We start from the raw sequence: 12,357 nt of genomic DNA on the forward strand, positions 1-12,357 counted from the left end.
TCCTTCCGGCGCACAGTGCTGCTTCTTCCGTCACTCCTTTCAGACGATGCTGAAAGCAGCGTACAATGTGCCCGTGTATGATGCGGGTGCACTATACCTGTATTTGAGAGTGAATGAAAACCTACTGATAAGAATTTAATTCTTGGACAGAGATGGGGGAAATCACTTGTAGCATGAGGCCATTCTTTGTAATCTTCATGCACTGGAGTGCTCAGTCATAGAAAACCACTTACTTAAAACAGAAGAACATTTTAACAGTTAAACTGATATCTGTATTTTCTGCTTGATTTATGTTTCATAAATGTGTCTGACTTCCAAAATAAAACTTTATGGTCCATTTTACAGTTTGTTACTGCATGACCAACATGGATGTTCTCAGGCTTTTGCCATTCTTCTGAGATTTTCAATTTAATTTTTCCATGGCACTTTCCAGTTCTTTTCTTGTACTTTCTCTGTATGTTTGTGAGTGCATGCATGTTGAAGATGTAAGTATCAGGGTAGATAACATGGGGCTAGATGGGCCAGTGGTCTAAATTATTGTACGATGGTTTCCTAGGTTCAGTATTGTATTTCAGAGTACAGTCGGTCCTCCTTATCCATGGATTCTTTATCCACAGATTCAGTCATCCACGGCTTGAAAATATATATATTTTTAAAAGAACATAAGAGACATTGTTTTACCATCCATTGTATTTAATGGGACTTGAACATCCACAGATTTTGGTATCCACCGGGAGTCCTGGAACCAAATCCCAGCAGATACCAAGGGCCCATTCTAGTTGTGTAATCATTATTTATTCTGAAAAATGACTACTTCATTCTCTAAAGAGTTTATTAATTAAACAGGATGCCTGCATTTCTTTTCTATTGCAACATGGGATTGCTCTGTATCAATTAGCATACATACAGCTTCAGAACTGAGAGCCTTTATTTCTCCTCTCCATTTTAGTGTGACTCATGTCATTCATGGTTGTAATTCTGGCACTTTCAATTTTTTTCTACTCCTCGAATCAAAACATGTGGATGGATGCTATGTTTTGGGATTTTTTTTTGTTTACAATTGCAGACCTGTGTTTACAGAGAAGTGGAATTAGAGTGGCAGGTTAAGGTTTTATTTAAATGGCAGTACAGTGTGCCATTGGGACTTGAGCATGCACAATATTTGGCTTACGCAGAATGTACCCCTCGCATAAGCCAAGGGCGCACTGTATTCCCAAGTTTCAGGAGAATACATTTTCTTTAAAGTGACAGTGCCATCAGAGTTTGTGGAGCAGCATTTCTCTATTAAACAAGCATCCTCTGTGGCTGCGGTGGTTTGACCTTGAAGAATTTTTTTGAGTATGAGAATCATAAAATTGAAAGAGACCACAAGGGTTATCCGGTCCAACCCCCTGCCCTGCAGAAAGACACAGTCAAAGCACTCCCAACAGATGGCCATCCAGCCTCGCTTTAAAAACCTCCAAAGAAGACTCCACCACTTGCTGAGGCAGTGTGTTCCACTGTTGAACAACTCTTACCATGAGGAGGGTCTTCCTAATGTTGAGGTGGAATCTCTTTTCCTGTAGTCTGAATCCATTGCTTCTTGACCTAATCTCTGAAGCAGCAGAAAACAAGCTTTCTCCATCCTCAATATGGCATCCCTTCAAATATTTAAATAAGGCTATTATGTGACCCCTTAACCATCTCTTACCCGGGCTGAACATACCAAACTCTCTACGACACTCCTCATAGGGCATGGTTTCCAGACCTTTCACCATTTTGGCCACCCTCCTCTGGACATGCTTTAGCTTCTCCGCATCCTTCTTGAATTCTATTTTATCAAACTGGACACAGTATTGCAGGTGAGGCCTGACCAAAGCAGGATAGAGTGGCACTATTATGTACTTCCCTCGATTTAGACAGTGATGCAGCCTAGAATTGCATTGGCTATCTTGGCTGCTGCATCACATTGCTGAGATGTTTAGCCTGTAGTCCACCAAGACTCCTAAATCATACGTGCATATATTGCTGTCAGGCTAGGTGTCACACACCCTATATCTGCTCATTTAATTTTTACTGCCCCAGTGTAGTATCCTACATTTCTCCCTGTGGAGATTCATTTTGTTAGTTATGACTCAGCTCCCTAATCTGTTAAGGTCATTTTGAATTCTGACCCTGCCCTCTGGGGTATTAGTTACTCCCCTTCCCCAATTTAATTTCATCTGCATATCTAATAAGTATGCCCTCTTGAATCATCATCCAAGTCATTGATAAAGATGTTGAATAGCACTCGGCCAGGACAGAACCCTGTGGCACCCTTCTAGTCACTTCTCTCCAGGATGAGGATGAGCCATTTATTGAGCAGCCTTTGGGTTTGGTCAATCAAGCAATAACAAATCCACCTAACAGTCACACTGTCTAGCCCACATTTTACTAGTTTACATATACACTGCGCCTGCGTTATACAGGGAGGGAGGGGTGGCACATCCCATAGAGATGGACAGGGCGTGTGCCCATGGCGTGATTGTGCCACCACACCACCGTGTACATGAGCCCCATTCATTTAAATGGGGCTCGAGCATAGGCATTTTTTATTTTACGTGAGGGGAGTCTGGAACAGGTCCCCCGTGTAAACAAGGGGCGTACTGTACTTACCTATACATATTTCATCATTTGTTTCAACATCACCTATACATTGATATTTAAAATCATTCAAAGAGTCTGCAAACTTCCGCTTTGCTGAAGACAGATCTGTCAAAAGAGGAGGGAGGGGTTGACTAGTGATATTAAACACTGAACCACAGACTAACAGAATACAACTTCCTTCTCCTTCTCTTCACACATGCTTGGTGGAAAGTGCACAGGGGGATCTCAGTAATTAATGAGAAGCCCTGATGGCCACAGTAAACTTAACTACCCTAAAGATCCTGTCTGACCTTAGAAGCTAAGCAGGGTCAGCCCTGGTTAGTACTTGGATGTGAGACCATGAACAAGTACCATGTGCTGTAGGCTCTAAAGGCTTGTTCTTTGATTTGTGTTTTGCCACTGCATTCCCTTTGCAAACCTGTATGCAGTTGCACGATACACGGTAAACTCCTGCAGCCTTGAGAAGGTCTCTCCTGTCCTTTGCTGAGTGAAGCATTTGCTGGATTTTCTTGGTTGGTTTGTAAACCATTTGGAGGTTGTACTTCCTCACCTGTTTCCCTATTCTATCTGTGACCCCTTTGATGTATGATAAAAATACCTTTCATTTGGGTGGTGGTTTGTCCTCCGGCCTGCAAGGGAGTTGACCAGGCAGGCCCAACTCCATCAGGGCTAGCCTGGAAGAAGAGACTCCTCCCTCCCTAACTGTCATCTTCCAGCCTATGAGGGAGTTGACCAGGCAGGCCCAGCTCCATCAGGGCTAGCCTGAAGAAGAAGAGCCCTCCCTCTGGTCCATCTGCCTTGGTCCAGGCCTCAGAGGGAGAGAAGAATGCTGGACCTGATCCCCTCCCCCTCTCACCATTCCCTTCTCCTTTTGTGGCATGTCTTTTTAGATTGTAAGCCTGAGGGCAGGGAACTGTCTATTATCCCCTCTGTTGTAAGCCGCCCGGATTCCCAGTGATTGGGCAGCATATAAATAAATCCTATTATTATTATTATTATTATTATTATTATTATTATTATTATTATTACAGTATTATTATTATTATTGCCCCTATGGGTTTTTCTGAGTCTGGCAGCCCTTCTGATGTCTGAGCTGGGGTAAACATTAGCCTGTAGAGACCAGTCCAGCTGCTTCAATTCATCTTCCAGGAAGTGGGGTTCACAGATCCTTTTTGCGCCTCTCACAGCCGCAGGAGCTTATCGCATACCATGCATCTGCAGACAAGTCTACTTAGGGACCCCCAAATGCACTGTCGGTCAGCCACAAAAATCAGCAGTAATAGAAGACATAATAAATCATATTGGGCATAAAATGAAAACACTGAAATTGTGGACTATGCCAACAACTATCAGGTCAAGCATGCTCAGGGAAGCCATTGAAATCCACAAACACCTAGACAAGTTCAACAGAAAGAAGAAATCCTGAAAGTAAACTCAGGCGGTTTACAGACCGCCATTTCGGACGTCCTCAGGACGTCCCAGTTTGAAAAAGGGGCGTCTCTTCTAGACTCCCCTTACCCTGTTATGGACAGAGTCCGTAACAAATGGCGGCGGCCATTCCACATGGCCACCACCATTTTGACGTAACGGACGCTCTGCGTCCACATGTCGCGTGGCAGAAGTGATGCTGCGAGTGCGTGACTAGCACCTCACGGCGTCTCTTCCAGGTCGCAAGAAGGAGCTCTTGGCAGCGTCCGGGAACCGCGCCATTTGGCTGCTGCGGTTCACAGACGCTGCAACTGGCGGTGGCAGCAGACCGCCACTTCTCGGCGGTCTGTAGCGCGCCTAAGTTTGGCTACCAGTCCTGAAAAACACCAAAATGAAGACCCAACAAATGCAAATGAAAACCATCTAGGGTCAGAGGTTTTCCCAGCAAACAATGGATCTCTAATTATACAGACACAAATCTTCTTTGCATATCCTCCCACCCTCAGACCTTGCCATTCAACAACAGAACAATACACAGATTAACATGGAAATCACTTCCTCTCAACCAACAGTATATATACCCCAGTCTCTTCCATGCCAGCCTTCTCTGAAGATGCTAGACATAGCTGCTGGTGAAACATCAGGAATAAACTCTTCTAGAATATGGCCTCATAGCCCAAAGCCCCACAAAAAACTAATATAAAGGTTGTTTGTTAAAGCAAATAGTGTACTTTCACAAAAGCTGGTTTTGACTTGCAGACACTAGAATTCTGGATAGTGAAAGATTGGTTGTTGGAATATCCCTTTCCAAACACCTCTTCATCAGTTGTTTGTTGAAGTGATGGCGTAGAGTGATTCATAATCTCATTCATTCTAATAGCAAGAACTTGTTCTTTCAGTTACGTTTTACTGGAATGAAGACTATCAACATGTCACATAGCAGAACACAGACATTTTAAGGAAAGCCTCTCCTGAATTTTTGCCTGGTATTCCTAAGATGTAGTCTTGTGTATACATGGTGGGATCAGGCTGTACTGAATTCACTGGAGTTTGCTTAGAAGCAGGCATGTATTGTATAACATGGTACTTCCAGCATGTAATTAATTACAGTAGGAAATTCAGACAGTCTGTATTAAATACAATGTGTATTTGTACACAGCAGCAATTCATTGATGTACATAGCAGTTTTACCCTGACAGAGAGGCAAACTATGTCTGATGTTTGAACAACACAAGAGATATTTTATTGTCTTGTATGATAAGGTTTAAACAATCTTCTAAACAATCATCACAGTTAAACAAATTCCCAAATCAGAGAATATAAACCACTGATGTGCTGAGCAACCACAAGATTAGGTTGCATGGTTAACTTCTGACAAACATAATGAGTAGCTCTTAGAATATGTTTGTGTAGTGTTTGTTTGCTTGTTTGTGTAATTATTATCTTTTGCCTCTCTGGGAGATAGGAGGAGCAAGACAGTATGCAAGAATAGAAAAGAAGGACAAAACTATGAACAAGGAGACAGGCAAGATGGAGAAAAGTTTACAGCCCTGTTTCTGCAGCTCAGAAGTTCCTCAGTGTATATCTTGAGCTTGCCAGTTTCACTTTTGATGATAAAACAGGGAGATGTCTAGAGCCAGCATGGCATAGTGGTTTGAGTGTTGGACTGCAGGGTTCAATTCCCTGCTCAGCCATGAAACCCACTGGGGGACCTTAAGCAAGTCACACTCTCTCAGCCTCAAAGGATGGCAGTGGCAAACCACCTCTGAACAAATCTTGCCAAAAATTATAGGTTCACCTTAGGGTCACCATAAGTCAGAAATTACTAGAAGTCAACAACAACCAAAGGAAAGAATGTCAGGCATTTTTGCTTGATATATGTAGCACTGTATAGTATAACTCATTCTCTATCAGTTACATGTGAAGAACATTTACAGTATCTCTTTTGGTCCTTTTTTCATAAGTATTTCCTGCATCCCTGCTAATTCTTATATTTAATAATTCTTAGATGAGTGTAATTCAGACTACTGTAAAAAATAAGCTGTTGGACTGGAATTCACTTGAATTTCAGGTAGCAGAATTAGCTAACTTTCATGACTAGTTAATATGTCAGCCATAATTTTTTTCAAGACTTTTCTTGAAATTCCAAATTCATCAATATTAAACCATTTCTTGTCTGTTACATGCTTAACATGTATCTTTTATGTTTACTTGGCAGTTGGTGTGTTTATGAATCGATATATAACTTTTTGGTATGGTTTACATTCATATTGATATTGTTAATTGAAAGTTGTAATAATATTTTAGCCATCATTACTGACAGACTCTTGTATCATTTCAGCATTATTACTAGGAAATGCTGCCAGATTCCCACTTTGTTAGTCATTCACAAAATGATTGGACAAGTTGATGCACAGAAAATCTGTATACCTTGTAGTTCTCGAAAGAATGATTACAATCAGCCCTCCTTATCAACGGATTTTTTATCCATGGATTCAAGCATTCACTGTTTGAAAATATTTTTAAAAAGGTATAAATTCCAAATAGCAAACCTTGATTTTCCATTTTATAAAAGGGACGCCATTTTGCTCTGCCATTATATTTGATGGGACTTGAGCATCCACAGATTTTGTTACCCACGGGGGATCCTGGAACCAAACCCCAGTGATAACAAGGTCCTACTGTATTTGCTGAAATAACTTTCAGTCTAATTTTAGAAATGACTCTTTCAATTATCTTGTCTTCAAATCCGTTCTGATTGAAATGCAGTAAATCTATCAGTATGATTATGTAGATTTATGATTATGTATTTTTATAGTCACAGTGCACCTGCTTCATACGTGGGCGCACTATATGCTGAAAGCAGCACCAGAAGAAGCAGCGCTGTGCACTGGAAGAAACAATGGTGCGCGCGCCACCGCACTACCGTGCCACCGAGAGCACAAGCCCTATTATTTGTAATGGGGCTCAAGCATATGCACTATTTCTTTTACATGGGGTCCAGAACGGATCCCCGCATAAAAGAAGGGTGCACTATATGTAGCAGGAGTCTGCTACCTGTATAAAGAATTGCTGCCCATCTTGAAATGACTGGAGCAAAGTCGTCAGAAGAGCCAAGTTGCTTTACTAATAAGAGTGTAATATTTAGTTGCTTAAACAGTTTGATTAAATTTTTTTAAAAAAACAAACAAACAAATACAAATACAAAAAAAAACAAATTTGAAAAGTAGGGGCTAGTGCATATTGAGGCTGGAGAGGGAGATCCCAAGGGGTTGGAACCAGTGAGTTCTCCAAGCAATACAGCGAATCAGTTTTTAAAATCCCCAACAGCTAGCAACCAGTATCTCAGAAAAGGAACAGACACACCAGAATGTTAAGCCCATCCTCACAAAGCTAAGGTTGTTGAATGTAGAGGGAATATGATGGTGATGATGTGCTTTTAACAGCATTTCTCGACCCTCCCCCCACAAATAAAAACCTACGAAAGAAGACTGGAAAGAGAAACAACTGAATTGGAGCATGTCCACAAACTCTAACCCATCAACAGTGAACAGAAACAATGACTTCCTGGTGTGCTACACATACTGTAACATTGCTTAACACCTCAGTGTCAATAGGCTACTCTTAGCCAGTCATCATATCTCCTTTCTGGTCCCCAGCCTGCACACACCACATTCCAAAACTCTGGTCATCCACCCAGCCTGGCCTTGGGCAACATCTTTCCTCCTACCTTTGTCCCTTAACAACTATAGTTAAAACTGAACTTATCCCATCATCACCATACCCACAAGTTTTGTATTTCTGTGGCTTTTCATACAGTCTGATTATAAAGGTCCTTCCTCAGCATGAGTTCACTCCATGCATCTGAGGAAGTAGACCAAGGTCCAAAACACTCTACAGAAATAATCCAGTTTGAGACCACTTTAACTGTCCTGGCTCAGTGCTAGGAAATCCTGGGAATTGTAGTTTATTGTGGCACCAATGCTATCTGACAGTGAAAGCTTAATATTTCACAAAACTACAGTTCCCTGAATTCCCCAGCATTGAGCCAGGGCACTGAAAGCAGTCTTAAACTGGATTCTTTCTGCAGTGTGTTTTGGACCCTTGTCTATAAAAGCTTATGCTACAACTTCTTTCCCTCATTTAGTCTCAATGGTGCTACAAGATCCCTTTGTATACAGCTATGTTCCAGAATAACATGCCTATGTCTCTCAATTCTATGCCTTTCACTGGCAAGGAACGAGGATGTAATTTTTTTCTTATTTTGTTTCTGCATACAAGAATGAATAATTTCTGCCATTTTCTCCTTGATTTACAAAAATGCAGGGATTTCTGCACAAATTTTGAGCTTTGTTTATACTTTGGGACAAATTTCATGTAAAACTACCCATGGTTTTCCTGCACGGAAAGATCATTGGAGTCAGAAAACATGTATTTTGGATGAAATACACTGATTTCTGAACAAAAATATTGTGTTTTTCCCCCACAGAAAGTACATGCCACAAACCACCTGTGGGTTTTCTGTGCATGAATCTGTTTCTGTAAGTTTTTCTTTTCTGCCTTTCATATATGCACACCAGCATGGGAGGAAAGACCCAATAATGTATTTTAAATGTCTGCCATGGAAATTGATGTAAAAGAAGTCTGGAGGAACTTTACTAGATGCTCTTCATCATTCATTGCTTCTGACTGGCTTAATCTTTATGTATGTTGGGCTCAGAGGGAAACCCAAGCTGTACCATGCTGTAGTTAGACATACATCTGTAAAGTATGTATTCCCTTTGATTCGGTTTGCCAGCTAGACGAAGTGACATTTCTATTCCTCTTCTGCCTGGAGGAAAGCTCTGGAAGATGGCCATTTACCACAGCAGAGCAAGTAAAGGAACATCAGGAAAAAAATTTGCATGTTTGTTTAAAAGGCTGTTGGCTCAGTCTCCAGTTTGGTCAAGGGATTCATTCTGCAGTGGTTTTTTTTGCCCCAAACTGATTTAATGGAGCCTCCTCTGGTCTGTTCTTTCCTGGTGGCATGTTCTGGAATGTTTATACTTAGTCTTTATAAAAGCTTAAAAATAAAATGGGTGGGGAAGGTTGCCTGTTGATTGCCTTTTGGCATTGCCACACAGGAGACATGGCTTTCTGTTTTGGAAACTTGGTGGAGAATCCAATAACTGCTTGACAGTGAGTCTAATTCAGTAAGCCAATCTGAAACTTGGAAAATGGCCTCTAGCTCCCAACAATAGTTTTGTGGGTGCGGCCTTGAAAAGGAGCCCCTAAACAAAATGAGTGATAATATTTTTATGCAAGGATTGCTTCCTCAGACTGCATCCTAGATGACTCTTGCTGGAGAGGCAAAAACCCAGCCCTCAAAATGGATTTTGACCCTTTAGCAGTAGCTGTCAAAAACTGAGGTTTTTCAAAGGCAGGAAGGTAAGGCAGGAAGTCTTCTTCAAATGGATTATACTTTCAGAGGAGAATGACATCTTCTCTGAAGTGAGAACTACTGACCATCCACAGTATGTCATCCTGTCTGAGTCCAGAGAACTTAAGCAGCATCTATATGTCACATGGACATTGTGCCATATATATTATGTTGTGATTATGGCAAGGAAGCCTCTGGCATTCAGTGTCTGCACTGGTGTGGTGGCATGGAATGTTAATCAAGAGTTGAAGCAATCCAACATGCAGCTTCAATGAGAGAGGAGAAAATTCTAACTTTATCCTGGAGCAAGACCTCATACAGAGTGGCTAGAAAACAGAGATAGTCCAAGGACCCATGCCTCATATAGCATCAGTAGAACATTTGGGTACATGCATAAGAAATGTTCACAAAGTTTGTCCATTTGTCAAAAAATTAAACAACCAATTACAGGATGTTAGCTCTTCAGGGAGAGTAAACATGGATGCTTTCTCTCTGCATCTTTTCCTCATTTTCATTAGGATGTTGCTTTCTTGCTTGCTTGCTTGCTTACTGTATTTATACCCCGCTCTTCAGCCAGAGCGGATTATAGTTAATTACACATGTTGTTTATTTTATTTTTACACACACAACAGTGTTTTGTGTAAAATGTAGGCTGTTAAACAAAGTTAAACAATATATTCCATGGGGGTGGGTGGGGAATCCCCACAATTTTTGCAAGACTAAAAAAGTACCCAAGTCATCAGAAAATTGCAATAACTCTTGTAATCCCATTCAGTGATGACAAAACTTTTGAAATATTTTGCTCTCGTTTATCAGAATGAAAGAAACAAGATTTACATTGGTGTGCATGTTGTTACACTTTAAACAAAGATTGGGTGTGCTCCATGGCCTCTGTACACACATGAGTCTAGTCCTTGTGGAAATTAAGAGAGGGAGAAGTCCTGGAGCTTTGCTGTGCAGTGTGCCTGGCTTCTGTTTAAAGTTTTTAAAACACCCCTGCTGTCTCCACCTGTCTCTGTTTCCAGAGGCATATGGAGGGAATGGTGTGTGGGCATGTAGATAGGTGTAGAGAGAGAAAAGACATGCAAAGGCAACAAATTGATCCTCTTTAATTGTTTTCCCAGTAGGTTTCTCCCCTACACAGCCCTTTCTTAAAAAATAGGTTTTGAGTATGTTGGAGCCTCTCTTCTGTTTCCAGTGAGCCCAGCAATGTCTGTGAAATGTTTCAAAATTAAAGGGCAGATTGTTTCTTTCTGGGCACTAGATAAGCAGTGTGTTGAGAGTGGACCAGTCTAGTGACCAAATCATTAAAAGTTGATGAAAGGGTGCATGATAGGCAGCAGAGACAGAAAAACGGAGCCCAGAAGACTTGTAGGTGGAGAATGGGAGCTTTAAGAAGAGAGTAAGAGCAGGAAGGAAATGTAGGGAGAAAGGGAACTGGTGAGGGCTGTGGAAGCTTCTCATAGGGACATATCTGCTAATGTTTCAAAGATAAAAATAGACACTGTTGTTATAATTGTCCTGTTCTTAGTCATGTGGGCCACATGGCCAACTGTCAGGAATGCTTTGATTGTATATTTCTGCATGGCAGGGGGTTGGGCTGAATAGACCTTCGGGTCTCTCTATGATTCTTTGTTTCTGTGAGTTTCACATAGCCTACGTATTATATGCTGGTCTTTTCTATCTGCTGCCTGCTAAACTGGCCCATAAGAACTTTCTTGAAAATGTATGGGAAAGAAATTAAAGATATTTCGCGTAATATAATTTTTAGGCTCGCTGTAGTAATCCAAGAGTGTGAATAGTTGTGGCAGGATCAGAGATTGATAAATGGCACTCAGATAGGAGTTACATTTTCATAAAGTTCCCCGGGTTGAAGCCTGGAGCCTAACAGGGCATATTCTGCCAGTTTTGACTTCAGCTGTCATTGTAGCATTGTGACTTGGTAATTCTAAAGGAGCAATAATGAGCTAAATGTTGTGTTTGTATGTGTGTGTTTGGAATGAGAATGGGAATTTCACATATTGGTTTAACCAACAAGCCAAGTATTTGACTGTAGGCTTCTAGCTAAATCTGTAAAACAAGCATGTGAAGTTTAACAATATTTAGTAATTTTTCCAGACTGTCACTGTATGTGTCCTTGCACTTGTAAAGAACCCAAATAATCACATTTTAAGGTGCAAGTTGCTCTTCAGCATAAATAAAACCAAAAGGCTCCTGAAATTTGGCTTCTAGACTTTCTGCAGATGTTTTGGTTACATCACGCTTAGTCAGTTGCAACATGCTCTGTGTGGGGCTACCCTTCAAGAACATCCAGAAACTTCAGTTGGTACAAAATGTAGCAGCTAGGCTGCCAACTAGTACTCAGTATCATGGTCACATGGTTCCCAATACCGAAAGGTCTGCCTGGATGCCAGTTATTTTCCAGGCTCAATTCAAGGTGTTAGCTTTAACCCTTTAAGACTGTAAACAGCCTAGGGTCTGACTCCCTATCTCCTTTTAAACTTTTTTACTTGTCAGTTACATGGAAAAGAGTTGTCTCCTATGTCACTTCCCAACTCTAGAATGTACTGTCTCTAGAATTTCTGAGGCAAGCTATGAAATGAACTCTGTGTTCAAAAAGTGCCTCACAACACATATTTTAACATTGACCTCTAAATGGTTTTATGATTTTTGTTATTTGTTTTCCCTGTGGTTATAGTTCAGCTTTCAATTTTATGTATTTTAACACCTTATGGTAGGTTTTGGAAAGGTGGAATGGAAATACTTGGAAGTGAAATAAAATAAATAAGAAGTAGATCCAGGTCCATGTAGAGATCCAAGCCAGTGTTTTCTATCCAATTGCATCCTGTCAGATGCTCCCTAGGAGCTGAGCTGGAGGGCATGCT

General features: G+C 41.0%; 1 protein-coding gene across 8 annotated transcripts in view; it reads left to right on the plus strand.

Moving 5' to 3' along the window:
- ARHGAP26 (Rho GTPase activating protein 26) overlaps window positions 1–12,357 on the plus strand; it is a 402,649-nt gene that overhangs the window by 234,556 nt on the left and 155,736 nt on the right. The gene's annotated exons all lie outside the window — the stretch shown is intronic.

The sequence above is a fragment of the Sceloporus undulatus genome, chromosome 2, assembly GCF_019175285.1.
Source record: "Sceloporus undulatus isolate JIND9_A2432 ecotype Alabama chromosome 2, SceUnd_v1.1, whole genome shotgun sequence".
Lineage (NCBI taxonomy): Eukaryota > Metazoa > Chordata > Lepidosauria > Squamata > Phrynosomatidae > Sceloporus > Sceloporus undulatus.